This window comes from Gymnoscopelus braueri, assembly GCF_963280865.1.
Source record: "Gymnoscopelus braueri genome assembly, chromosome: 14".
NCBI classification, from domain to species: Eukaryota; Metazoa; Chordata; class Actinopteri; order Myctophiformes; family Myctophidae; genus Gymnoscopelus; species Gymnoscopelus braueri.
In genome coordinates, this window is record NC_137619.1 from 41772805 (window position 1) to 41798877 (window position 26073).

At 42.0% G+C, this 26073-nt stretch overlaps 1 protein-coding gene across 1 annotated transcript in view; it reads left to right on the forward strand.

Moving 5' to 3' along the window:
* LOC308100128 (neurexin-1a-like) overlaps positions 1 to 26073 on the forward strand; it is a gene marked incomplete at both ends in the record, with an annotated part of 542450 nt that overhangs the window by 356291 nt on the left and 160086 nt on the right.

Here is a 26073-nt window from a genome sequence, read left to right on the forward strand (position 1 = left end):
CCCCCCCTCCCCCCCAAGGTTGGCGCCCTTTGCTTCAGCACCTAAAGCCCTTCCAATAAGCCTGCATTGTGTGGTTGATGCATTATCCGGACATTTACCCGTGCACTCCTGCATAATAATACTTATTTCAATGCAAATCGGGAATGGGGGCGGAGCAAAGTTTCTCTGATGTAAAAAAATATTGTAAGTCTTCTACCCCACTAGTGCAGAGCCTTTGGCCGGCGTTCAGAAAGCCTGCCTATATAGACTATAGAGTGGCCTGGTTCTGGAGGACTGCTCATCCGATCGACTTCACACTCAACGCTGCGCTCCCTCGTGTCCTCAGCTATACACCCTTCAAGTGTGATGGGATGAAAGGTTCTCGAGATATGCAAAAGGACAGCCGGAGATTCCTGGAATTTATACCGTAGATAGGCTGTAGGAAGTATCACCTTGTCCTTAACAAAAAACAAAGAGTGGATCTCTCTCTCTCGCTCTCTCTATCGGAAATCCATGTGCTCATTTTTATTTTTTTTCTCAGGAAGCCATTTAGATGACGAGATGGAGGCTTTCGCTGTTGTTTTCCTCTCTTCCGCGTTTGTGAACGAGCGGCGGTGACAGTGACTATCAGAGCTTTTCCTTCTTTGCCTCGCAGGCAGGGGGGCCCCCAGGGGCCGGCTTGAGCTTGTTTTGCGCTGGCACTCAATCTCTTGTGTGGGGATTGGGGACTGTTCTGAATACCGTCTTCTTCCCGTTCCCCTAATTGCACACATCTCTTGGATGGAGGGGGAGAGAAAATAAAGAGGGAAAAAAATAGAGAAAAACACTCCATGCAACTCTCTGGCTATAAGACAGCGACACTCTGAAGTTAATGTATTCTATAGAGTGGAGAGAGGATAGTGGAGAAATAATGACTTCTATGGTTGGAGCATTGCTTCCCCGTGGTACTCCCCGGGCCGGCTAACACAAGAGAGGTTCTCTTCGCCGTGATGGAATGCGCCTTTAATTGTAGCTTCAACTCCACCTTTTTTTCCTATTAATCAAAAAAAAATGGCCTGCAAGGAGCAGCGGCCGTACGTACACGCCGGGCCCGAGTAGGTGTTTTGGAGAGAACGTGCAAAAATAAAATGCATCACTCAAAGCCGCCAGCAGTTTAATGTTTCCTTATAACCTGTAGGGCTTACGTATCTATGACATTTTAAGCTACTCACTGAAACGGGTATTTGTCCAAGTGATGCCCACTGGAATAAAACAATTCCTTTAATAGGTTCCATTGTCTTTGTGACAGAGAGAGTGACAACAGGAACCACAGCCTTGTCCACTCAAGGTTCAAGGTTGTTACAGCTTGTGTACAGGACGTTACATAAGAGTAAAACTTATTTTTGTTTGGCTTCCTTCAGACAATGCAGCAGCATAGATAATGACAACAACAACATAATCATAAAATTATTTAAAGAAAAGATAGAGGCGTTGTGAGCTTGTAGATCGGCTATTTTTTGGCAAAGATGGTGTAGGTGAGGTAGAGGGAAAAAAAGAGCAGACCAAGTAAAAAAAATAAGTTTAATCTGAAACACAATTTTATACAATATAGAGGGGGGTCCCTGCTTCATCTCTCTCTCAGCTAGGGGGTCCTTGGCCTGAAAAACGTTGAAGACCCCTGGTATACACCAACAACATCGTTTTCCAAGGAGCTGACACCTAAATTTGTGTAAAAACCTCACAGTATATTCTCTATACAGCAGATTAGGTACAGTAGGTGCAGTTCAAGCCTAATAGTGCAAGAAAAGGACAGACTCGCACGTCCTCCAGAGCCAAAGCCTCAGATGAACCTGGTTATAATAACTATCCTGCCAGCTCCCTATAGGTGAAGATGGAGGAACTTATACCTGATTTATACTTAGTTGCGTACCAGTTGTGAAATCTACAAGCTCACAGACAGCGCGCCGCGAGCTTGCAGTACAAATGGAGCTTAAAAAATGTACTCTGAGACATCTTGCTTTCATTTTCACTTTTACATCTCCATATCGACCGAGTTTAATATACTGTACATCCGTTGGAATCGACCGGTCCACCTGGTTGCTATGGTGTTGCTAAGGTGCCGCGCATGATGTACGATTTTGATACACGTGGTTAGGTGAGTAAATTAGAGGGGAAAATAGGAAGTAGAATTGGCTTGAGGGGAGATTTTTTTTATTTTATTTTTTTAAACCCACCTTAACCCATTAAGACAGGGAAAGAATCTGTGTAATTTTTTTATTTCTTTGGCTATTTGAAAATAGCAGATATACAAGCTCATAGCGCGGCACCGAGTGCCGCGCTATGAGCTTGTATATCTGCTATTTTCGAATAGCCAAAGAAATAAAAAAATTAAGTTAAGCATTTTTTTTTTATTGTGGAAATAATTATGTGCAAATCTTTAAATAGGCAGTGTATTTTTAAAGCAAATATTTTTAGCTCAAATATTTGCTTCTGGGGATTCTACAAATGTCCCCCAGACCCCCATCTCAAAATATGTTGTTCCAGGGACCCCCCAGAAGCAAAGATTTTAGATGTTTAAAAATATACATATTCAAAGATTTTAACACATTTTCAAGATTTTTCAAAAATAGCAGATCTACAAGCTGGTAGGAGCTTGTAGTTCTGCTATTTTTTAATATTAACCAAAGAAATCTAAAATGACACAGATGCGTACCCGGTCTTAATGGGTTAATGCTGGATTCTTTGTCTGCATGTGTTCTTTGACTTTAGTTGACATCAGTAACACAGCCTGTCATGCTGCTACAGGTGAGGGAAAATCACCTGGCGGATTTAGTCTCAAGCCCTCCGGGGAAGGGCTGGTGTCACGCAATCCCCTATACTCCTATTAAAACACATGCCCAGGGATGAGATCTTATTCTGATCCACTCCTGCAAGCTAAGGTCTCAGTCCCTGTAATTACCTCCCATACCTTCTCTACAACGAGAGTTATAAAAGACTCTCACGCTACTCCCACATGGGGAATACTCATTTAAAACTGTTCTCTAGTTGCATACCGCTAAGGCTGGGTGATACGGACAAAATATTTTCTCATTTTTTTTCTAAGCACAATTTGCTTAGAAAAAAATATATATTATCACAATATTGATTGATATTGTGATGATAATATACTTTTTTTGAATAGCCAATCTACAAGGTCACCTCAGCAGATCGGTTATTTCACTATTTTTTAAAAATGTTTGACACATTTTGTGTCAAACAGTATAAAATAAGGCTCAAAGACCCTGTAAACAGGAAGTAGGCCTATAAACAGGAAGTAGGCAGTGTTATGTCTTCACATTTAGTCAGACCACAGAATAATATGTTATAAACCACCCAGCCAAATTAGAATGTGTTAAGTATATAAAAATTGGTTTCAAAGTCATGAAAAGTAAGATGTAGTTTATCTTTGCAGGGCTGTGGGGGGGGGGAGTGTCCACTGAAGGCAGTGAAATGATTATTTTAGCCAGAAGATGGCCATGCACTCTAGGGTATAGCATGACACACTGGCCTAAAGATGGCGGTGTACTCTAGGGTATAGCATCAGAAGACTGGTATACCTGCGGTGTACCGTGGCATAATTCCTAACTACACCAGTCTTCTGCCATGTCCAAACGAGGCATATCCTATTTACAGTCCCTTTAACCACTTTGGCCCTGTATATTCTTCGCCCATCTACGTATGGCCTTAGCACAACACATAACTGGCCAGAAGGAATGTATGTAACAGTACAACTAGCCTTGTCTTGTAAGACAACACAAGGACACTGCTGCTGCTGGTCCATGCTCTATTCAACACCGTCACGACTGCCTTTCTAACACAGTAGGCTACTGTGTTAGAAAGGCATTCGTGACGGTGTTGAATAGAGTTTGACCCCATGGACAAGCAGCATCAGCGTCCTCATCTTGTCATGTATGGAGTGTTACGGGTAAAGTGTTGAGCAGTTGTTTCCTGATGGGGTTGTTTCTGTGTTGTTGCCGCCTGTGTGAACGCTGTCGGCTTGACAGTTTGGAAAGCCACCATTTTCTGCTCCTCATCACGGCTATCACTTGTTCCCATGGTTACAATCCCAATCTGGGCACGGGATCATGGGTTTAAGCGTCAAATTTGGCGATATGTGCTCCACAAATGATGAGCGAGGATACAGTGTCAAAAGACAGCAGTGTGTATTGCAGCTGATCTTTGATAAAATAAAAAAAAAACTTCCAATTTGCTCTATTTTGGGATTCCATGTCGTCTTCGTAATGGATTTTTTTCCACCCCTGCTATTTGTTCTTCTCTTCCTTTTTTTTGCTGTATTTCATGTGTTGAATGGATGGGATAAAATTAGAGCCTCCTGATCAATAAGATCACCTTCATCACATGCAGCACTGAAAAGAAAGAAAGAGGAAAAGAAAGAAAAAAACGATCAAAACTGAATTTCAAATCAAAGAATAAGCACCAAAAATAAGCACTGTTTTCTCAATCTGTGCCATGATACTGCAGCGGTGGAAGATGTAGAGTATTTAAAGGTGCTCTAAGTGACATGTTTTTGTTAAAAAGTTAAAGATCTATATTGTGATAAAAATCATTGCTATAGCGTTTTTGTTCAGGGGTCTCCCCGTCTCTTATGGTGCGTTCACACGGGCAGTTAAAAAGATACATGCTATCATTGATTTTCAATGGAAGCCAGCGACATAAAGATACAAAGATACATCCGACGTTTGTAGCTGTAGCTCTATAGCGACAAAGATACAAACCTACAAATTCAAGTAGAGCAGGGTTCAACTTCCAGACACAAAGATACAAAACTACAACTGTAGCTCCGATGTCCGCACGTTTGATGACGTCAACGACCGCGTTGAGCAACACAGATACAAACCGACAAAGATGCTGTGTATTTTTGTATCTCACAGTTTAGAAATACTACAAGTATGTTACAAAGTGCCAAACGTAAAAAGTACTGTATTCATGCAGAATTAATAATTCATTCATGTGTTCATCATTTAATGCTGCAGCTGGTGAAGGCAGGGCTACTTTATGTCCTAGTGGATATAGTTAAAGAGGTGGTGCCATGGTTTTGCACTTTTTCTGTTTTTCATGTGTCTATATGAGGTTGATAGAACTTCATTAAGCCCCCTGGTGGTGTTTTTTATGGTGTTTTATGTCTTCTCTGACTATTTTGAGTTTCTTCCTGGGGGCTGAAACCTTGAGGGTCAAACGTGCCAATAGAAAAACAGCCATTTAATGACACAGTAAAAATGTACCCTCCCCCTCATTATCATAACACAACAGGTGTGGGCATGAGGAGGAGGAGGGACTAGGACAGGTGGGTGGTGCTAAGGTGGTGGAGGAGGTGCTAAGGTGAGAACCAGGTATACTTAATGAACTGGAGGCGTGTCCACATAAAAGCATAGTTTTTACACTTTCTGTACACTTTTTTGAAAAAAAATCTTCCTCATAGTATAAACATAATACCTGATGATTATGTTTTAGGGGGGGGGGGTGATCACTGAAAATCACGGCACCCCGTCTTTAACCTATAATTATACAGTTAATGACATTAACACATTAACTGCCAAGACCGTAGTCCTACGGGCCGTTAAATCCAACTGTTAAGCGCCGAGACCGTAGCCCTACGGGCTGCGGTCTTTTCGCGCATGCGCGGTCCGGGTGCACTTTCGGAATTTTTTTGATCCACTTCCGTTTCCGGTTTGATGACAGGAAATAGAATTATTTGGGATCCGGTTTTCACGATCACGCCCGCCCTCGTTCTACAGACGAAACTGAAACTCAATTCTCTTCCTGTAGTTTTTTCTCCTCGCATTTCACTGTTTAACGTAATCCGCTCTAACTCAAACATGGATGCCCCGTTTGACACGTGGTTTTCACTGGGAGATACAGGGAGATCGCGCGGATGTAAACAGACTGTGTAGCGCTCAATCTTAAGGATTTTAACAAGATCTATGGCGACATGAAAAAAACAAAAAAACAACAAAAACACCTTGGCACTGGTGAGTACATTATGAGATTAGCCCTTGGCAGTGGATGTGTTAACTTTATTTGACAGCTTGGTTACTCTGCAGATTTTGAATAACACATTAAGTTAATGTTTTGTATTGATTCAAAATCTGCAGAGTAACCAAGCTGTTAAATAAGCAATTTAAAAAGTACCTAAAAATTGTGCAAAATCACAGGATTTTTGTAAAGCTACTTTCCCACCACCGTTGTACTGTACTTTATTGTGCAGCAAGCTTGTGTGGCATAAAAGGACAAGGAATGCTTGATTCACACCCCGTGGTGGTGATGGTGTATAAATCAGGCTAAAGAATGGGAGAAAACGAGCCCCGGTGTGATGCGGCAGGAACGTTTTGTTCCGATCCCTCGTTTGTTGACGTTGCGCGTCGCGCTCTAATGAACAACATTTGGTAGTAACATCCGTCTCAAGAGTGATCTGACTTTTACACGGTTCAGGCTGACACCAGTCACTCTTAAACTGTGAGGAGTTCCTCCACAACCCTGCCGCCTCCCTCCTCCACCCCTGTGGGAGGACATCTTATGAGACAGCTCCAGAGCTGGCGTTTTCCGTTTGCGTTGGAAGGATGTAAAAGCAGTAGTGCATGTGATTTGAGAGGATTATCAAGTAGAATGGTGGGCGTATGGGCGATGAGGAGGTGCTGAAGTACACAGTTTTTTCTCTTTCTTTTCTTTTTTTTCTCTTCTCCTTCGTTGGAACTTTGCTGCAGCTCTGCAGTTTTTCGGTCATTCATTCACTTCAGAGGGGAAAAAAGTGTGCGGTGTATTTATTTTTTTATTTCTTTCATAGGTCTAATGATGGCTCGGTCGGTCGGGTTGTCGGTTTGTCCGTTCGTCAGTCCATCCGTCCGTCCGTCCGTCCGTCCATCCATCCATCCAGTGTTGGAAGAAGTACTCGGATATTTTACTTAAGTAAAAGTAGCAATACCACAATATAAAGTACAAGTAAAAGGCCTGTGTTCAAAATGTTACTTGAGTAAAAGTACAAAAGTATTGGCATTAAAATATACTTAAAATACCAAAAGTACTAAAATGTTTGAAAATAGCAGATCCACAAGCTCACAACGTGTCGCGATGCAACACGTTGTGAGCGCGTAGATCGGCTATTTTCAAACAGCCTCTGTGTAAAATTGGGTCAAAGTGGTTAATGTATGTTTTATAATATGCTAATTCATATCTGTAAAGTAACTCGTAACTAAAGTTTTCAAATAATTGTAGTGGAGTAAAAGTACAATATTTGCCTCTGAGATGTAGTGGAGTAGAAGTAAAAGTACAGAAAACTGGAAATAATCCAGTAAAGTAAAAAATACCTCAGAATTTTACTTAAGTACAGTACTTGAGTAAATATACTTAGTTACTTTACACCACTGCATCCATCCCAGATAAGATATCTCAAAAACTACTGTCTAGATTGCCATGGAATTTGCAGTGCATCTTCATACTATCTGGAGGATGAACCCTGCTGATGTCGGTGACCCCATGCCCTCTCCTCCAGCACCATCCTGTAGCCAACGTTTCCACTTTGCACACACCATAACTCTGAATGTAATGGGCAGATTGGCCATGAAACTTGCCGAGTGCATTCATGCTCCTCGAAAGAGGAACCGTAACCATTCTATTGACCTTTCCTTTAGCGCCATGATTGACCTGATGACTTTTAGGTCTACATTTGTAACACATGATATCTGATAATCTTTATAGACAGTAAAATCCTAATTGTTAAGATTGCAGGATGAACCCTACCTGGTCTATGATCCCATGTCCTTCCTCGTAGCATCGCCCTTTGGTGCAAATTTCCATTAGTTTTTCTGTTATAAAGGTACTTTGTCGCCTTTTAATTATTTTAGAGTTTACGTAAAAAACATTCAGTGAATATACAGCTTCCGACCCAGTGTGAGAATTGGTGTACCATTGCAGAGCTAAAGAATCAAAACGACATCTAATCTGATTTTGGACCAAAATGCAAATATAGAATCTTCAAGTGCTTATCTGTCATTCACCTTAAAGTCAGAATGGAAATGTCTGCGTAAATAAGAAAGATAATGCATAAATATCAAGTCAGGTTTAGTTCTCCATTGTTTCACAGAGCAGACTCACTACTCTTGTTAACCATTTAAGCGCCATACATTACTTCCTCATACAACACAATAAAAAATGTAATTTTATTTGTAAAACGTTCTGGAATTATTTAGCATTTTGTCAGTATATTTTTCACCTACACTGACATCGCCAAAATATGGTCCGCCAGGGTGAAAGTTTTAAATCAACAAAATCGTGTAATAATAATGAATTGCATTTATATGGCGCTTTTCTAAGTACTCAAACTTACTCAAAGCGCTTTACAATGGTTCATTCATTCATACAGGGGGGGGGCATTGGGAGGTGGAGCGGAGAACAGTCGACGCCAGCGTCCCCACTTTTTCCCACATTCACACACCAATGGTGGCAAGCTAGCGCCGACCGAATCATTGGAGGCAATGTAGGGTTCAGTGTCTTGCCCAAGGACACTTCGACATGTGGACAGGAGGAGTTGGGATTCGAACCACCGACCCACGGATCAATGGACGACCTGCTCTACCTCCTGAGCCACAGCCGCCCTAATGTCTGTCTTCCATACAATCGTGCGGTAACGTTACGAGAACAATCCCTCACCTCTTATGTCACGTCAACTCCAAATGAAAAGAAATTAACCACTAAATCGAGTTAGTGAGGCATTACAATGGAGATTTGGAGAGATGTGTTTTTATGAGCGCATATGAGATGTAGTGCATGCCTGCTCTGCGAGTGTAGACAAGTGATGGATTACAGACATACGTTTGGCTGAGTGAAATGCAACCTATTTCTTTCATTACAGACAAATTTGATTTCTTGTAGGGAGAAATTTGAATGATGTCTTCCTCCCACATACTCTTACACCAGTGGTGGAAAAAGTACTCAAATTCAAGTAAAAGTATCAACACTGCAATGTAGAAATACTTCATTACAAGTAAAAGTCCGGAATTAAAAATTTACTTTAGTAGACTATTAAAAGTACAAAAGTATTGGCATAAAAATTTACTTAGTACCAAAAGTAAAAGTACTCATTATGCAGAATGTCCCATTGCACAAGTTTTCAACCAAAAAAAATCATTTGAAAATAGCAGATCTACAAGCTTACAATGTGTCACATCGCGGCACATTGTGAGCTTGTAGATCGGCTATTTTCAAATGGTCAAAATATATATAGGGCTGAAGTGGTTAATGCATATTTTGTAATATTAATCAAAATCTACAAAGTAACTACTAACTAAAGTTTTCAAATAATTGTAGTGGAGTTAAAAGTACAATATTTGACTCTGAGATGTAGTGGAGTAGAAGTAAAAGTACAGAAAATTGGAAATACTCCAGTAAAGTAAAAATTCCTCAAAATTGTATTTAAGTACAGTACTTGAGTAAATTTACTTAGTTACTTTACACCACTGTCTTACACTAGCCTGCCTCCTTTGCACTTGACTAGAGGGACCGTTTTCTCACCTTTTGCTAGTCAATTTCTCACCTTGAACTTATTCAATTACCATGAATTCTGAGATGGGAGTCTGGCTACAGATTAAAGAGAACAAAAGATATTCTATTCTATTTGATGACTATTCTTGTTCTAAAACAATAGTGGATTGTGGCTGTTCGCGTTTTAAGTGTTCAGACTGATCGTGGAACTTGGTAGGGTTGTTGAGAATGAATACTGAATAGAACTAAGATATTGTCACTGTCGGGCAGAAACCTCCTATCTCCATATTCTAACTTTTCTTATTTTTTCGTACAGCGTCACACAGAAGTATCAAAAGCAGCAGATCTGCAAGTTCGAAACATGGCGCGAAGCGACGCGTTTTGAGCTTGTAGATCTGCTGTTGAATTTGAATTTTGAAAAGACATGGAGATATGCGGTTTCCACCCGACAGAGACGATATAATGTTAAAATGGATCCCCAAATCAGAGCTCACATGTGAGCATTAGAGAAGAGTACCGTTCACCTTTTTGAACTGATACCGTACGGTACTCGGTACCTGGAATTCGATACAGTACCAAAAACGGTACCTATTTCGGTACTTTAATTTTTTGGGGGTATTTTTTACACACCGAAATAATAAGAAATGTTCTCAACACGGACCGATAGGCCTATGTCCATTGAGAAATGGCTATTGCACCGTGATACAAGAAAAAGAAAGGTGAATAAAGTAGGCCACTATATGCAACTAATTATCAATGTATGGTTTTCATTACAAAGATAAGATACAGATACAGATACAGATGATTAATTATCAAAGAAGCACAGTAGGTTAGACAGCATTACAGGCAGATATGCAAACATGTCGTCCTGCACAAATGATTGAGTCATTTCAATATTGTGATTACAAGAGCAAACAAAGTTAACGACTCAAATAATGTTCAAACAAGTGCAACCAAAAGCCCACATCCTCCTCTGTCGATTATAGTCTATTACAGCATGAGACAATGGGGCTTGCACTTGAAATGTCTATCATTTAATATAGTTTAAGTTAAATCTCTCAAATGCTAGGAGACCGAATTTTTTGGGTGACTCATTTTATTTGTGTAGCCTACTGAGGTGGTGTTGAGGGCGTGAATTGCCCACTTGCCCACCCCAGTCATCTTTTGTTAAACAATGAGCGATTAATCACTGCGAGACTCTGAACAGAAATTTGCATGCAGTGTGTGATATGCTCCAACAGTGGTGTTGTTGGGGGGAAGGTGACGTACTTGATGCCCGAGTGCCCGTTCATATATCAACTAAGCGGAGACGTCGGGTTATTATTATTTTTAGCAAGGGCTCAACTGGGCGGGCAGCTGCCCCGCATTGCCCAGCGCTGGCTACGCTTCTGTGTCTGAGTCTATCTTGGTAAAGTGTAGCCACACTTTAGATTGCTTTCGGCTGGCCATGCTGGTTTGTTTCCCCATCAGTGAAGTGTGATGGTGCGTTCAAGGTTGCGCTCGCTCGCTCGCTTTCTTTCGCGTTCAAGAGTACCGAGATTTGGTACCGTAGTGAACCGGTACTCGGTAGTACCAGTGGTGGAAACTAACTAAGTACATTTACTTAAGTACTGTACTTAAGTACAATTTTGAGGTATTTGTACTTTACTTGAGTTTTTCCTATTTCCAATAGTTTTACTTCTACTCCACTACATCTCAGAGGCAAATATTGTACTTTTACTCCACTACAATTATTTGAAAACTTTAGTTACTAGTTACTTCAGATATAAGTTTTTATATTATAAAACATACATTAACCACTTCAGCCCTATTTTATACATAGGCTATTTGAAAATAGCCGATCTACAAGCTCACAACGCGTTGCGCTGCGACGCGTTGTGAGCTTGTAGATCTGCTATTTTCAAATATTTTAGTACTTTTACTTTTGGTACTTTAAGTACATTTTGATGCCGATACTTTTGTACTTTTACTCGAGTGATTTTTGAATTCCGGACTTTTAATTGTAACAGAGTACTTCTACATTGCAGTATTGATACTTTTACTTAAGTAAAACATTTGATTACTTTTTCCACCACTGGGTAGTACCGACATAATGTGGTCGGTACCACTCAAAGTACAGAATTCGGTACTCAACCCTACATGTGATTAACTGTATTGTGTCATATTTTTCATTTTTGCTGCTTTTTACCTCCTTTTTCTCCCCAATGTAGTCGTTATGCCAATTGATTGCTCCCCCACACACACACACGTGTGTGTTGTCACTGCTGTTGTAGCCTACTGACTCACATGCCAGTGTCGAGGAGCCCCCACCGGGAGGACGTAGAGCCTTTGTCCTATTATGTTGGTGAACAAAATGCCTCAAAATCATGAACACAGCGTGCGATATCCGTGAGATTTTGCACGCACATTCCCACTAGGCCGAGGAAGATCTATGCCCCTGGAAAATGTTCAAATCAGCTTCATGGTGGTGCTTTAAAGGTTTCATGACGTTCAGTTTTACCACACATTAAAAGTCTTTGTCATGGTCCTTCAAACGTGTATAGAAAGATCTAACAAAAAAATCCACTCCATTGATCCATGGCAGGTGTTTTTCTCTCACATTTCTAAAGCCTTTTCAACTGCAATGAAAAAATAAATCTTTGCCTGCGGGTGTCGCTGGTGAGGGATTTTGCCTGTCAATCATCGCCTCTGCTCCGCCCCCCCCCAAAAAAACTTAAAAGATAAAAAAAGTGAAAATGAATGTCATAAAACCTTTAACAGGCAAATCGGTAGGACACATTATGTCTATAGTCAAGTGATCAAGACGGATCCGTCCGATTCTTCATATTCCATTCTGAACGTTGCTGGCCCTAAATAACCTTATACCTCACCTGGAGGAGACCATGTGCTCCGAGGAGCACTTTGTCCTAGTTTTCTTTGTCTCTTTCTTCTCAGATTTTAAACATAATGCTTTTATGAACGGTAGCTCCGTTTAATGGAAGACTGTAATATGCCGTAATGCCTCATTTCACGCAAATTTAACAAAGAGTTACCTTGACAAAGGTTGCCTACTTTAGCACCCTTAGCTGCTCCGCGCACGGCCCAGATTCAGAACCGGGCGCCATTTCCCCCTCTATACTCCATCCTCGCCACTTATTTTCAGTGAAACCATAGCTGCCATTTCCTAGCACGTACTGTATGTCAGGCAGTTTGCAGCGCAGTGCATGTGGCTGAGCCAGGGCTAATGGCGCGGTAATGGCAAAATAATAGTGGAACATGACGAGGAGACAGCGGTGAAGGGAGTGGATGAAGGAGGAGGAGGAGGAGGAGGAGAGGACTGGAGTATTAGCTTCATTGACCTCATTTAGTTCCTCTGCACAGATTCAGTCACACTGACATGAGCAGGGAGGAGGAGACGGCACCGCGCAGGGACATCTTATATAAGACAGGGGTGTGAGTTTAACTCCGGGAGGGTACGTACGCGGCGCGTTGTGAGCTTGTAGATCGGCTATTTTCAAATAGCCTGGGTATAAAATAAGGCTAAAGTGGTTAATGTGTGTTTTATAATGTAATAATTTATACCTACAAAGTAACTAGTAACTAAAGTTTTCAAGTAATTGTAGTGGAGTAAAAGTACAATATTTTCCTCAGAGATGTAGTGGAGTAGAAGTAAAAGTATTGACAATAGGAAATACTCCACTAAAGTAAAAATACCTCAATATTGTACTTAAGTACAGTACTTATGTAAATGTTACTTCGCACCACTGCTTGTTGACAAGTAGTACACTGCTCGAAGTTCATAAGCTGCCCTGGCCAAGCAAGGGATTGCCTCTTGGACTGAGCGCTTTGGTCTCCCATGTGAGAGACCCAGGTTCGAATCCCGGGTATAGGCCATAAAAGTCATGGATGGTAGAAAATGGATGAATTAACCCTGAGGATGCTGTCTTAAGCGGCAAAGTTGCACATTTTCCAGCCAAAGGTAAATTACCGTAAAGCGATGAGTCGATAATGAATGATGGTGCTGACTCTGTGGTTTAAAAGGCATTAATGTTCCTGTTATTCATCCTGTCTGACTGGTGAGTGACTGAGGCAGATGGCTGATGGCTGACGCTCAGTGAGTGAATGGCCCTTTCAGAGCGTAGAATAGCGTCGGCCCACTTGACTCGGATGATACACCTGACCTCAAAGAATCACCCCATCATCTCCAGACTAAAGGATGAGGAGTATGCCAGGGTTTTTTACACCAGTGCTCATCTTTCAATTACAATCATTTCTCCATTGCTCCTCTTAGCCATGCACAAGGCTAAGTGGTTCCACCAAGGAGACATTTTAAATGCGTATGTGCACGCGCGTGTGTGTGTGTGTGTGTGTGCATTTTGATGTCAGTTTGCAGAGAAAGTGTAAAGGGCCGTCTATACCAAGAATGATAACTATTAAGTATTAATGATAACTATACATATTATTTAAAAAAAAATTCTAACTCGAGTGGATGGCGGAGTCCACAGACTCCACACTAGAGGGTAGCACGGTTCCAAAAAATGGGATCTCAACCGAAACGGACCCGTTATAATTGGACCCATCCGAACGGAACAGAGAAAACCTTCTAAATTACTGGACCCGGTCTGAAACGGACCCGTGGATAGGTGGACCCGGTCCGAAACGATAGTGTATTAGACCCGGTCCGACCTGCTACTGATCCGACCCGTGCCCGAGGGACAAGCCAATAAAGCCAATATTTTGGCCCCGACCCGGTTCGGTTCTCGGTTCGGGGCTCGGATCTTCGGTTCTGGGCGGACCCTCTACTCCACACCACAACTATAACGACAACGACAGTGGCCAATGACCACTTTCAGAGTGGTTTGATGAACGATAGAAACGCAGACAAGCCCCCTAAAGAAATCCATCCAAATTTACAGGCCATCACTTCCATCACATCACTCACCTTCATCACATCACTCACGTTGGACATGTTGACAGAGCGTTATCATTCATCAGTGCAGATGCTCTCATCATCATCATTATAATTTCATTTCATACTTATCATTCTTGGTGTGGAAAGGAGAGAGAGAGAGAGAGAGAGAGAGAGGGGGGATGGGGGTGGAGGAGGGGTGCATGTGTGTATATGTGTGTTTGTAAAGGCAGGACAATGATGTGTCTTCACGTTTATTAGTGTAACAAATCACAGCCAGCGTGGCCGGTCGTCTTCAAGGCAGCTCATCAATAAGTTATGGGGTTCTGCGCGTTACGGAGAGCAATATTATTGTCGCGGCTAACATGGAGTAAATTAGATTTCACTGTCAATGTTAGCCCGTCAAGCATGTTCAATTTAATGTGGGCCATAAGGTTAAGAACACTGACATTCCATTTATTATTATTCCAGTTCAGCGGATGGATTTCATCTGTAGTGGCTTAACCAGCCCGTTAAATTCTGGATGGATGTGCCACTCTTTTGAAATTCCCAGGCTAATGTACGGCTCTTTAATTTATTTTTCTCAAATGGAATCAGATTTAGCAACTCATATCTCTGTGTGTGTGTGTGTGTGTGTGTGTGTGTGTGTGTACTGTATGTGTTTTATGCAAATGCTGCATTGCATGCACTATACCACATGCATGCAGAGCTGCATCAAGGTGCTTATACAGTATGTGTGTACTGTGCAGAGTTTGCATGTGTACTCGTGCGTGTGTGAGTGCATTTGTACACATCTGCACATTTGTGCGTGCATGCTTGATTGCTTGCGTGGGTGGGTGCACAAGCGCATGCGTGCGTGCGCGACTGCGTGTGTGTGTGTGTGTGTGTGTGTGTGCATTCGGGGCCCGTGCAGCACAGTATGGAGTCATTACGGTTATTGACTTTTGACACAGCTGCCCCTGGCCTCAGGGCGGGATATAAATAGTCCCACTCTATCTCCCTCCCTGTGTAACTCTGTGTAACACTGAGAGAGAGGGACTATATAGTCCCCACTCTTTCTCTTCGTGTAACAGTGAGAGAAGCACTATACGACATCACTGACTTATGCAGTGCTTCTCAAAGTGGGGTCCAGGGGCCCTCAGGGGTCCTTTTGGGCGGGGGGGTTCCAGGGGGTCCCCAGCAAAATGAACAGTTTAACCACTTAAAAGGGTCCCTGGCTAATAAGCCAAATATGCCTTAATACATTATAATTGTCCTCTATAACTAAAATTAAAACATTAAGACACCTTAAATATTTTATTTATTTTAGTAACAGTTCATCTTTTACTCAAGAAGGGCAAATGTCCGTCGCAAGTTGATGATGTCATTTGTCCCTGTGTGGTCTAGCCCTATGGAATTTATGGAATGTATGTGCAAAAAAACATATTTAAAATATTGATTTGATGCTCATATTAACCTTAGGAAGTATTAAGTTGTTTATTATTTTCACATGCATTCCATAAATTCCATAGGGCTAGACCACAGATGGACATATGACATCATCAACCTGCGACGGGCATTGACCCTATTGAGTGAAAGATGGAACTATTTTTAAAATAAATAAAATATTTAAGGTGTTTTTAATTTTACATTTTAGTTATAGAGGACAATTATAATGTATTAAGGCATATTTGGCTTATTAGGCAGGGATCCTTATTTCCAAAATAGCACAAAAATAAAGAAGCAAAAATAGCCAACCTTGTAGATCTGCTATTATGGAAACCTTTTGCCACGACATGCACACAATATAGATGCGATGATTGAAAGTCGTTAATAAAACACATTTCACCAGCTAGAAGGGAAACTATGAGAGAATTTAAAGAAAGAATATTTCAGAGTGTTCTCTTACATCATAGACAGCTAATCTAACAACTAAGATCTTCTCTTATGGGGGTCCCTATAGCACCACATCTATTCAAATGGGAGCTTTATACATTTGGGGGTCTTTGACTTGAAAATATTTGAGAAACACTGGTTCAATGAATAAGGAGTCCATCTACTTCAGTGCATATTTGTTATGTATGAATTGTGATTCCATGACTAATTTCTGGCTCATTATCATGTAATTACAGTACATTTTTTATAATTTTACCAAGATTAGAAGACATAAGTAATGCCTTAGGGTGGTGTTGATTCAGATGCATACAGTATTAAGTTATTGATCAAACATAATAAATACTTGCGTTTATGCATGCGTGTACACATGTGTGCACACACACAAACACACACACACACACACACACACACACACACACACACACACACACACACACACACACACACACACACACACTCACAAACTCACACGACACACGACACACACACACACACACACACACACACACATGCTTCTAAACACATATTCAGCCCTAATGCCAAGTGTGTCTGCACAGCTGTTTCCCCGGGTCGGGGAGCAAAGGCAATTTGGTCCTGCAGGCCAAGTCCTGAAATTACTTACACAATTACTTACACATATCTCTGGCAAAGACAAATCTTCCAGGATGCTTGTCAGCTAATTATTCCATAATTGTTGTTGGTGCCCCCATTGTTGATGGCTTCCACTGAGCCTTGTGTGTGGGGCTGCATGAAATATTAACCCATTAAGACCGGGAACGCATCTGCGTGTCATTTTTTGATTCCTTTGGCTATTCAAAAATAGCAGATCTACAAGCTCATAGCGCGGCACTCGGTGCCGCGCTATGAGCTTGTAGATCTGCTATAATCTTGAAAATGTGTGCAAATCTTTGAATAACATATTTTTTTAAAGCGAAACATTTTTACTAAATTCTTTGCTTCTAGGGGTCCCTGGAACGACATATTTTGAAATGGGGGGCTGTGGCCAAATACATATAATTTTGGGGGTCCTTGACATGAAAAAGTTTGAGAACCACTGATATTATAGCAATAAGTTTAAGCATAAGTTTTTTCAAAAAACTATTAGGATTTAGAGGACATTTGTAGAATCCCCCAAAAAGCAAAGATTTGAGTTACAAATGTTCGCTTTGAAATATATATATTCAAAGATTTGCACAAATAATCAAAAATAGCAGACCTACAAGCTCATAGCACGGCACTTGGTGCCGTGCTATGAGCTTGTAGATCTGCTATTTTTTTAATAGCCACAGATGCGTTGCCGGTCTTACTGGGTTAAACAGACGCGCCTTGCCTCGTTCTGGTCAACTTAATTACCTTTTTCACTGCTGTGCCGCTCTCATCTCCTTCCCCCCATGTGTTTCCCATAGAGGACTGTTTAAAATATATGACACATACAGCCATGCTGTTTTTTTAATTATGCGCTGTTTGAGTAAACATTTAGTCGCACTCCAGAGACAGGAACATGCAGTAGTTGGTTGGTTGGTTTATTTATTCATTAATTTTTCTATCCCCCGGTTTTCTTTTTTGTATATTTCTTTTAACCCATAAAAGACCTGAGATACGATTCCACAAAATGTCTTCTAAATCCTGGTGTTGCTAAATCAGTGGTTTTCAAACTTTTTTCATGTCAAGGACCACCAAAATTATATGTATTTGGCCACGGACCCCCCATCTCAAAATATGTTGTTCCAGGGACCCCCAGAAGCAAATATTTGAGTGAAACATTTTTGCTTTAGAAAAAAATATATATATTCAAAGATTTTCACAAATTTTCACAAATTTTCAAAAATAGCAGATCTACAAGCTCGTATCGTGGCACTCGGTGCCGCGCTACGAGCTTGTATATCTGCTATTTTCGAATAGCCAAATAAATCTTAAAATGACACAGATGCGTTCCCGGTCTAAACGAGTTAAGATAAAAAAAAGGAGTCTCTGTTCCTATATACTCCAGTCTATCTGCCAGGAGAAGAAGGGAAAATGATATCCTATTGTTACAACAATTTGTCTTTCCCCGCAAAAACCACACGGGCCTCACAAAGCATTAGGTCCCCGTGAGTAGCAGGAAGTCTAAAGAATGAGAGGCGTATCGTATGAAGCTATGGAAATCAACACAATCGAAAACCAATCTGGGATAGGGGGGGGGGGGGGGGGCGGTGGAGGTGGTGGGGCAACTGGATCCGCTTTTAAAATGACTGGGGCTTGTGGGACGGCAACCACACTGTCAGCAGAAACACTCCTCCTCCTCCTCCTCCTCCTCCTGCTGTCCCCCCCCCCCCCCGGTTTATGAATAATGGATCCCGTGACCCTCCCCACATTTTGTGCTCGGGCCTCGCCCGGTCAATAGTGCTTTAGGTCCCCAGCTCAGGAACTCCCCAGCCGTTGTAACTCTTAATGACACACGCTGACCAGGGCCTAAGTAATCTAATTACGCCATTCTCATGGCTCCCTGGCACCACTGAAAGCCGGCATTGATGAGAGCGAGCGTCACTGGTGGAGCGTCACGCCAGTCTCACCTGTTCACATCGTATGTTTAAATGTAAAACGGACTTGTGGTTCTTGAATGGTCAAAACAAGTGAAAACAAACATACATACACTGTTTCAACTGAAAATAGCTTACCTTTATTAGTTGCTCTATCTCATTTTGGATGGCCTGTGCCAATATGTCAACACCTCCAGTGGGGAACCACTTAAGCATTATTTTATACTCTGGTTATTCAAAAATAGCAGATATACAACTGCATACATATGAGCTTGTAGATCTAAAAAAAAAAAAAAAAAAAAAAAGATAATTTGTGCAAATCTTTGTTTTTTTAAACCGAACATTTTTAACTCAAATCTTTGCTTCTGGTGGGGGGCCAAATACATAAAATTTTGGGGGCCCTTGACATGAAAAAAATTGTTAGGATTTAGAAGACATTTGTAGAATCCCCAGAAGCAAAGATTTGATTGACAAATGTTCGCTTGAAATAATATATATTCAAAGATTTGCAAACATTTTCATGATTTTTTTTTTTGAAATAGCAGATCTTGTAGATCTGTAATAAGATAATGGTTAAAGTGGTTAGAATCTAAAGTGACGGATGCTTTCCCAGTCTTAATGGCTTAATGACATGAGTGTTGCGTTAAGACTTGCGCGTGTTCATTATTGGCCACAGAACCGACATTCTAGCCTTGTTCTCACTGTCTCTGGACAAGTTCTTTGTATCATACCTTCCATATAGTTCACAAGGAGATGTTGCACTGCCGAATGTCAAAATTAAGTTAAACATCAAAAGGAAAAAAGGCTGCACAACAAAGTTGCGTCTCGGGGTCTTCGTCAGGGGGTTTCGTTAGACTATTGGAGCAGCAAGCTGTTGTGCAGACTTTTTCCTTTTGATGTTCTTACTGGACCTAACCTCCAGTCTAGGACAGCCTGCTCAGCAGCCACATCACATTAGAACACACTGTGTGTGTGTGTGTGTGTGTGTGTGTGTGTGTGTGTGTGTGTGTGTGTGTGTGTGTGTGTGTGTGTGTGTGTGTGTGTGTGTGTGTGTGTGTGTGTGTGTGTGTTATGCAGTGAACTAAATAACCTATCAGTGGTGGAAAAAGTACTCGCATGTTTTACTTAAGTAAAAGTATCAGTACTGCAATGTAGAAATTCTCTGTTACAAGTAAAAGTCCGGAATTAAAAATTTACTTGAGTAAAAGTACAAAAGCTGAAAATTGGACATACTCAAGTAAAGTAAAAATACCTCAAAATTGTACTGAAGTACAGTAATTCAGTAAATGTACTTAGTCACTTTACACCACTGCAACCTATGGTATGTAAACAGACACATACACTGTGGCTTTTGGGAGCTCTATTTTTCGAGGTGGGGGTGAGAAGGTACTGTGTCTACCATAGTTATAATATATCTAGATGGCAGACTGCCTCGCCCCCCAGCTATTCATTTCAATGAAAGTTTGCTCAGTGGCATTTGAAGCACCTGGAACTAGGGTTTCAAACGGTAGATGCACGCGCAGTAGCATTTTAAATGCGGAAGTGTTGCTATCCCAGATTTGACCACGAGGCGCCGGCCGCTTCACTGTTCTACCGTGGTTCTGGGGGCTTGGTGTAATATACAGGCAAAATAAATGCATGAAAAAAAAGAAACTGTGGCATCAAAAATTATGATATTTAAAATCTCCCCCTAAATGTCTGTAATGAGGCTTTCTGCATGGGGAGAGCTGCATGTGTCTTCCAGGAGAGCTGAGCTCCCCGTGGATGGCAGCTAGCTCCCCCTGTATTCTGAACCCTGCTGTACATAATGCACAAAGATCAAACACACACCGTCTCTCTCTCCTCTCTCCATGCTGGAGCCACACCAGGTGAATTGTACACTCCTGCCTTCTGCTCAGCTTAATCAACTATGCACCGCGCTATATATCTCAGGAGAGAAGATAGATGCTGCGCTAAGAAGAGTGAATTTTGTTTATGTTGCGATAAATTTGGCTCCGCATAGAAAAAGGTATAAAACTTTATGGCTCATTCTGTGGGTCTTCTAAATAGGTGGTATGAGTGATGGCGTGCTTTGGTTCTCCCAGAAGGGCGAAGCAAACACCTTGACAACAGTAATTAAAAGTGCACGCGACGACTAATTCATTTTCGTCTCTTCCCCCCCTCTCTCTCTCTCTCTCTCCTCCTTTACGCTCGCCGCCGTAATAAATCAGTCATGCTTCAAGGTATCCGCCGCGCCGTATACCACTTTTAACCCATTAAGACCGGGAACGCATCTGTGTGTCATTTTAAGACTTGTTTGGTGCTATTCAAAAATAGCAGATCTACAAGCTCATAGCGCGGCACCGAGTGCCGCGCTATGAGCTTGTAGATCTGCTATTTTTGAAAAATCGTGAAAAACGGGTGCAAATCTTTAAAAATGTATAGATTTCAACTCAAATCTTTGCTTCTGGGGGATTCTACAAATATCTTCTAAATCCTAACAGTTTTTTGAAAAAACTTATGTTGGTATAATATCATTGGTCCTCAAACCTTTTTCATGTCAAGGACCCCCAAAATTATACGTATTTGGCCGCGGACCCCCATCTCAAAATATATTGTTCCAGGGACCCCCCAGAAGCAAAGATTCAAGTTAAAAATGTTCGCTTAAAAAAAACATATATATTCAAAGATTTGCCAAAAATGTTCACGATATTTTCTAAAATAGCAGATCTACAAGCTCATGGCGCGGCACCGAGTGCCGCGCCATGAGCTTGTAGATCTGCAATTTTTTTGAATAACCAAAGTATAAAATATGGATGAAGTGCATGCGTTCCCGGTTTGAATGGGTTAATTCCGCCATTTGCGTTCTGTGAAATAGGCCTTGTGTCGGACATGGGGGGGCCATTAGCAGAGACCCTGTAAGATTGCTGAGGGAATTGCTGGGGTCTCCTGTGTGATCCGGACTGAAGTTTACACTCTGGGGTAAGAACTTCATGCGGCTTCCTCCCCCCCCCCACCCCCACTCAAGCATCTTGAGAGTCTGATCATGTGCATAAGGTTCATTAATTAGTCTGTACAGCCGTCTCCACTCCACAACTCTATGTGGATAAACCTCCCAACGACACTTAATATTATCGATATCATAAAATCTGCGGTGGAAAAAGTACTTTGCATGTTTTATTTAAGTAAAAGTATCAATACTGCAATGTAGAAATACTCTGTTACAAGTAAAAGTCAGGAATAAAAAATGTGCTTGAGTAAGAGTGCAAAAGTACTTAAAGCACCAAAAGTAAAAGGACCAAAATGTTTGAAAATAGCTGATCTACAAGCTCACTCAACTGCTTGTAAATCGGCTGTTTTCAAATAGCCTAGGTATAAAATAGGGCTAAAGTGTTTAATGTATGTTTTATAATGTAATCATTTATATCTGCAAAGTAACTAGTAACTAAAGTTTTCAAATAATTGTAGTAAAAGTACAATATTTGCCTCTGAGATGTAGTGGAGTAGAAGTAAAAGTATTGGGAATTGGAAATGCTCAAGTAAAGTACAAATACCTCAACATTGTACTTAAGTCAGTAAATATACTCGGTTACTTTCTACCAGTGCATAAAATAGGTACATTATTAAGATAGTTCAACATCAGTGAGTTGGGATCAGTTCGACAGTAAAACCCCTCAGTGCTAATGTATACATTATTGTGACTCTCAGAGAGTTAAATTGAACATAGAGGATTTGACTGTGCGCCGGGCGCTGTCTGTCTGTTTGGCGAGGGAGAGGCTCGTGAAAGGCAGCTTTGTGATCAATAGAGCGTCGCTCTGCCCACTCTGTCTAATACCCACACGGTCATTTCTGAAGCAATTATGGGCCGGAAAGCCACTGTTATTTATATGAATATATAACTCCTATTGAGGTCTAGTGACTTCCACCGATCAATACCAGAACGGATCAATAGCCAGCCAGCTAGTCAGCCAGCCAGACAGACAGTCTGTGTACTGTATGGCTTTGTTTCTTGTTGTTAATCTGCAGACATCCCAGTCATTAAACTCTGTTTCACAAGCCACCACAGCCATTAATATGGTATTTCCAGGCTAGGAAGTAATTGTATAATCATTGCCAATTCATGAAATCTTAATAGGGAGTGTAGATTAGACGACAGAGTAATGGCATGACACAGGAACTTGTGGCTCCATTAGTCGTGCTATAACTGTAGGCAGCCAGGATGTGCTCATCATGTCTGATGTCCAGATCAGGGGTGGACTGGGCAACTTTGATGATGGCGAGGGCCGCTATATGTTATTTCCACACTCACTCCAGAGGGCCACACTGTTGGGCCATTCTGTGTAACACAAAAGTAGCAAAAATAGCCAATCTACAAGCTCAAAACGCGTCGCAGTGCGGCGCGTTTTGAGCTTGTAGATCAGCAATTTTTTTTATTGGAAATCAGATTTCTTTGGTGCTATTTTTCAATTGAAATCCTGAAAAGTATTTTTTTTATATTTAATTTCCAATGCATTGCATTAGTTACTTATGTTTATGTTAAATACAAACATGAACTTAAATACAAATACATTTGGAAAAAAGACAATAGAATGTTATATCGTCATTAAGCAACTAAGATAGACTGAAGTAATTAAAGCGGGTCATGTTTGCAATTGTAACAGCCGAAATCAATAATATACTGTATCAGTATTCCGATATTAACCTGCGGGCCGCATTAGGTGAAGGTGGGGGGGCCGCAATGTGGCCCCCGGGCCGCCAGTTGCTCATGTCTGTCCAGAACAGATGATAACCTTTGACGGGGCTTTGAAGTCTTCCAGTGAACCTTGCTCCATGCGTGTTAGGCCCGTTGCATCATTTATGGCTCTGAAGCTGTAATCCGGAACTTCAAAGAATAAAAAGGCTATTTTTAACCGTTCCGTATGGTAGAGAATGTTAATATAATAATAGACTGTATAACACACGGTGCGCTGGTTTGTCTCCCTTTGTCTTAGTAGTACTGCATGAACCTCATAAACGTAATATCTCCCATGGGACAAGCGGGAATTGTCTCTTGGTATGATGATGAGGAAATTTGGTGTTTCACACGTGTTCGAATCCCGGGTAGGACATAAAAGTAACCCCCTTTTTTCGCCCCAATTTAGTCGTTATACCAATTGATTCCTCCCCACACACATTTCTGTGTCGTCACTGCTGTCGTATCCTACTGACTCAGCTGCCAGTGAGGAACCCCCACCGGGAGGACGTGGGGCCTTTGTCCTCCTCCTCCCGCCCACCACTCCCTGCTGACAGGTGCCTCCCCAGCCCGTAGGAGTACGTGCAATGACAAATATTACCTTCCCCGCCCGGCTTCCCTCCCCCGAAACACGAGCCAATGGTGTTTGCACAGACGCCCCGACAAAGCCGGATGCACCACGGTGGATTCAAACCCACGACCTCCGTTGGTGGTGGGCAGTGACTTTACCACTGCGCCACCTGAGCGTTCCCGGATTGCAGCTTTAACGAACATACATTTTAAGGATCCGTTCCCTGCCAAAGAGATCTAACACTCCACCAACGTGTTTCTGACAAAAACAAGGTCAACTCCGAGGCAGAAACATACACATGATGCCACTGGGAATAATGTGGATGACAGCAGAGAGGGGCGGGGCGGCATCAACTTAACCCATTGATACCTGGAACGCATCTGTGTCACTTTTAGATTTCTTTAGGCTATTCAAAAATAGCAGATATACAAGCTCATAGCGCGGCACCGAGTGCCGCGCTATGAGCTTGTAGATCTGCTATTTTTGAAAAATCGTGAAAAAAAATATTTTTTATATTTTTTCCAAAATCTGTTAGGATTTAGAAAATATTTTAAGAATCGGACTCAGGCCTTAATGGGTTAAGTGCGGGTCCCGTCAAGTAGGTAAGCCGTCAAATTACATTCGTGGCTGTGTGTGACTGTGCAAAAAGCGCATGCCAAAAAAAAATCTATGTTTGGAACAAGCAGGCGTTAGCCTCTTATCAAAGGCAAACGCGGTGGCGACGGCACCGCATTGACATCCCCTGCAGTCCCCAGCGGGCTCTCCCGGTGCACCCTGGGAATAAGGAAGGGGGGGGCGGGCGGGAGGGATGCAGCTGCAACGCTATAGTCGCCCGAACAACACAATGCCTTATCGGGCCCGACCGTATTATTTCACCACAAAGAGCTGCAAAGCTGTTTATCTCCCGCCCATCGTCCTGATAAGGTCTGCTGCAGCAAACAAAAATAAAAGAGGGAAAGAACGAGGGAGGGGGTGGAGCGAGGGAGGGATAGAGAACAAAACAAGCCAGCAGATCAAGGTTCTGTGAATGCGACAGACTTTTATTACCTTTCACCGCACGGGGAGATGACTGATAAAAGAAATCCCAAAGACAATGAAGGAGAGAGAGAGAGAGAGAGAGAGAGAAAGACAGCCGATAGGCCGGAGGGAAAAGAGAGGGAATAACAGAGAGGAGATAAAGAGTAATGCTTGATTTAGACTTAAGTCGGCCGGGGATTAGGCGATCTACAAGCTCGCAAAACGCGTCACACAGTGACGCGTTTTGCGAGCTTGTAGATTGTCTGTTTTCGGCGTGCGTAACCCGCGAGCAACTGCGTACAGCTCTGACTTAAAGGTCTGTGTTGAGGGCTCAAACGTTTCATTAAAGGAAAGGCCCATGCGCTGTCATAGGGGAGGCGGAGGAGTTGAAACGAGGAAGTTAATGAGACTAGACTGGAGAAGAAGGACATGTTCCAACGTTCTTAAATGATGAAACTGCCATGCAGGCATCCGGTTATCCAAATTGCCAAAAAAACGGCATCCTAAATTGCGTGAGATCCTCCACAATTTCCTTAGTTCACAGAGTGCGTTTGCATGTGTAACACACCCAAGAGTGCACGCGGTCTCAAATCCAATTAAAAAAAGAGAGGTGCACTGGACATTAATTTCACTTAATAACACTATATTTACTACAGTAATGTTGGCACAGACACGCGTGCGCCATAAATGTGTGCGTGCACAGGCAGTTCTTCAGTCTGGGTTTCTTTTCTACATTTATCCTGTGAATCTATTTCCTGAGCATGGTGTTTGGCAGGGGGGGGGGAGTCGGGGACTGACAGGTTGTCAGACATGCCCTCGTTGCCAAAAAAGCCTCCCTGACCATCTGTTGCAGCCTCAGTGGCCCTCAGTCACACTCAGACAGAGATATTTGCTTGCATGTTCATGTACTGTATGAGTGGTCTCACACATGACTCGCACACCTCGGCATCGCCGGCAAAGTGCGAGAGTAAACGAGAGCTAACTCTTATTTTTGCACCCA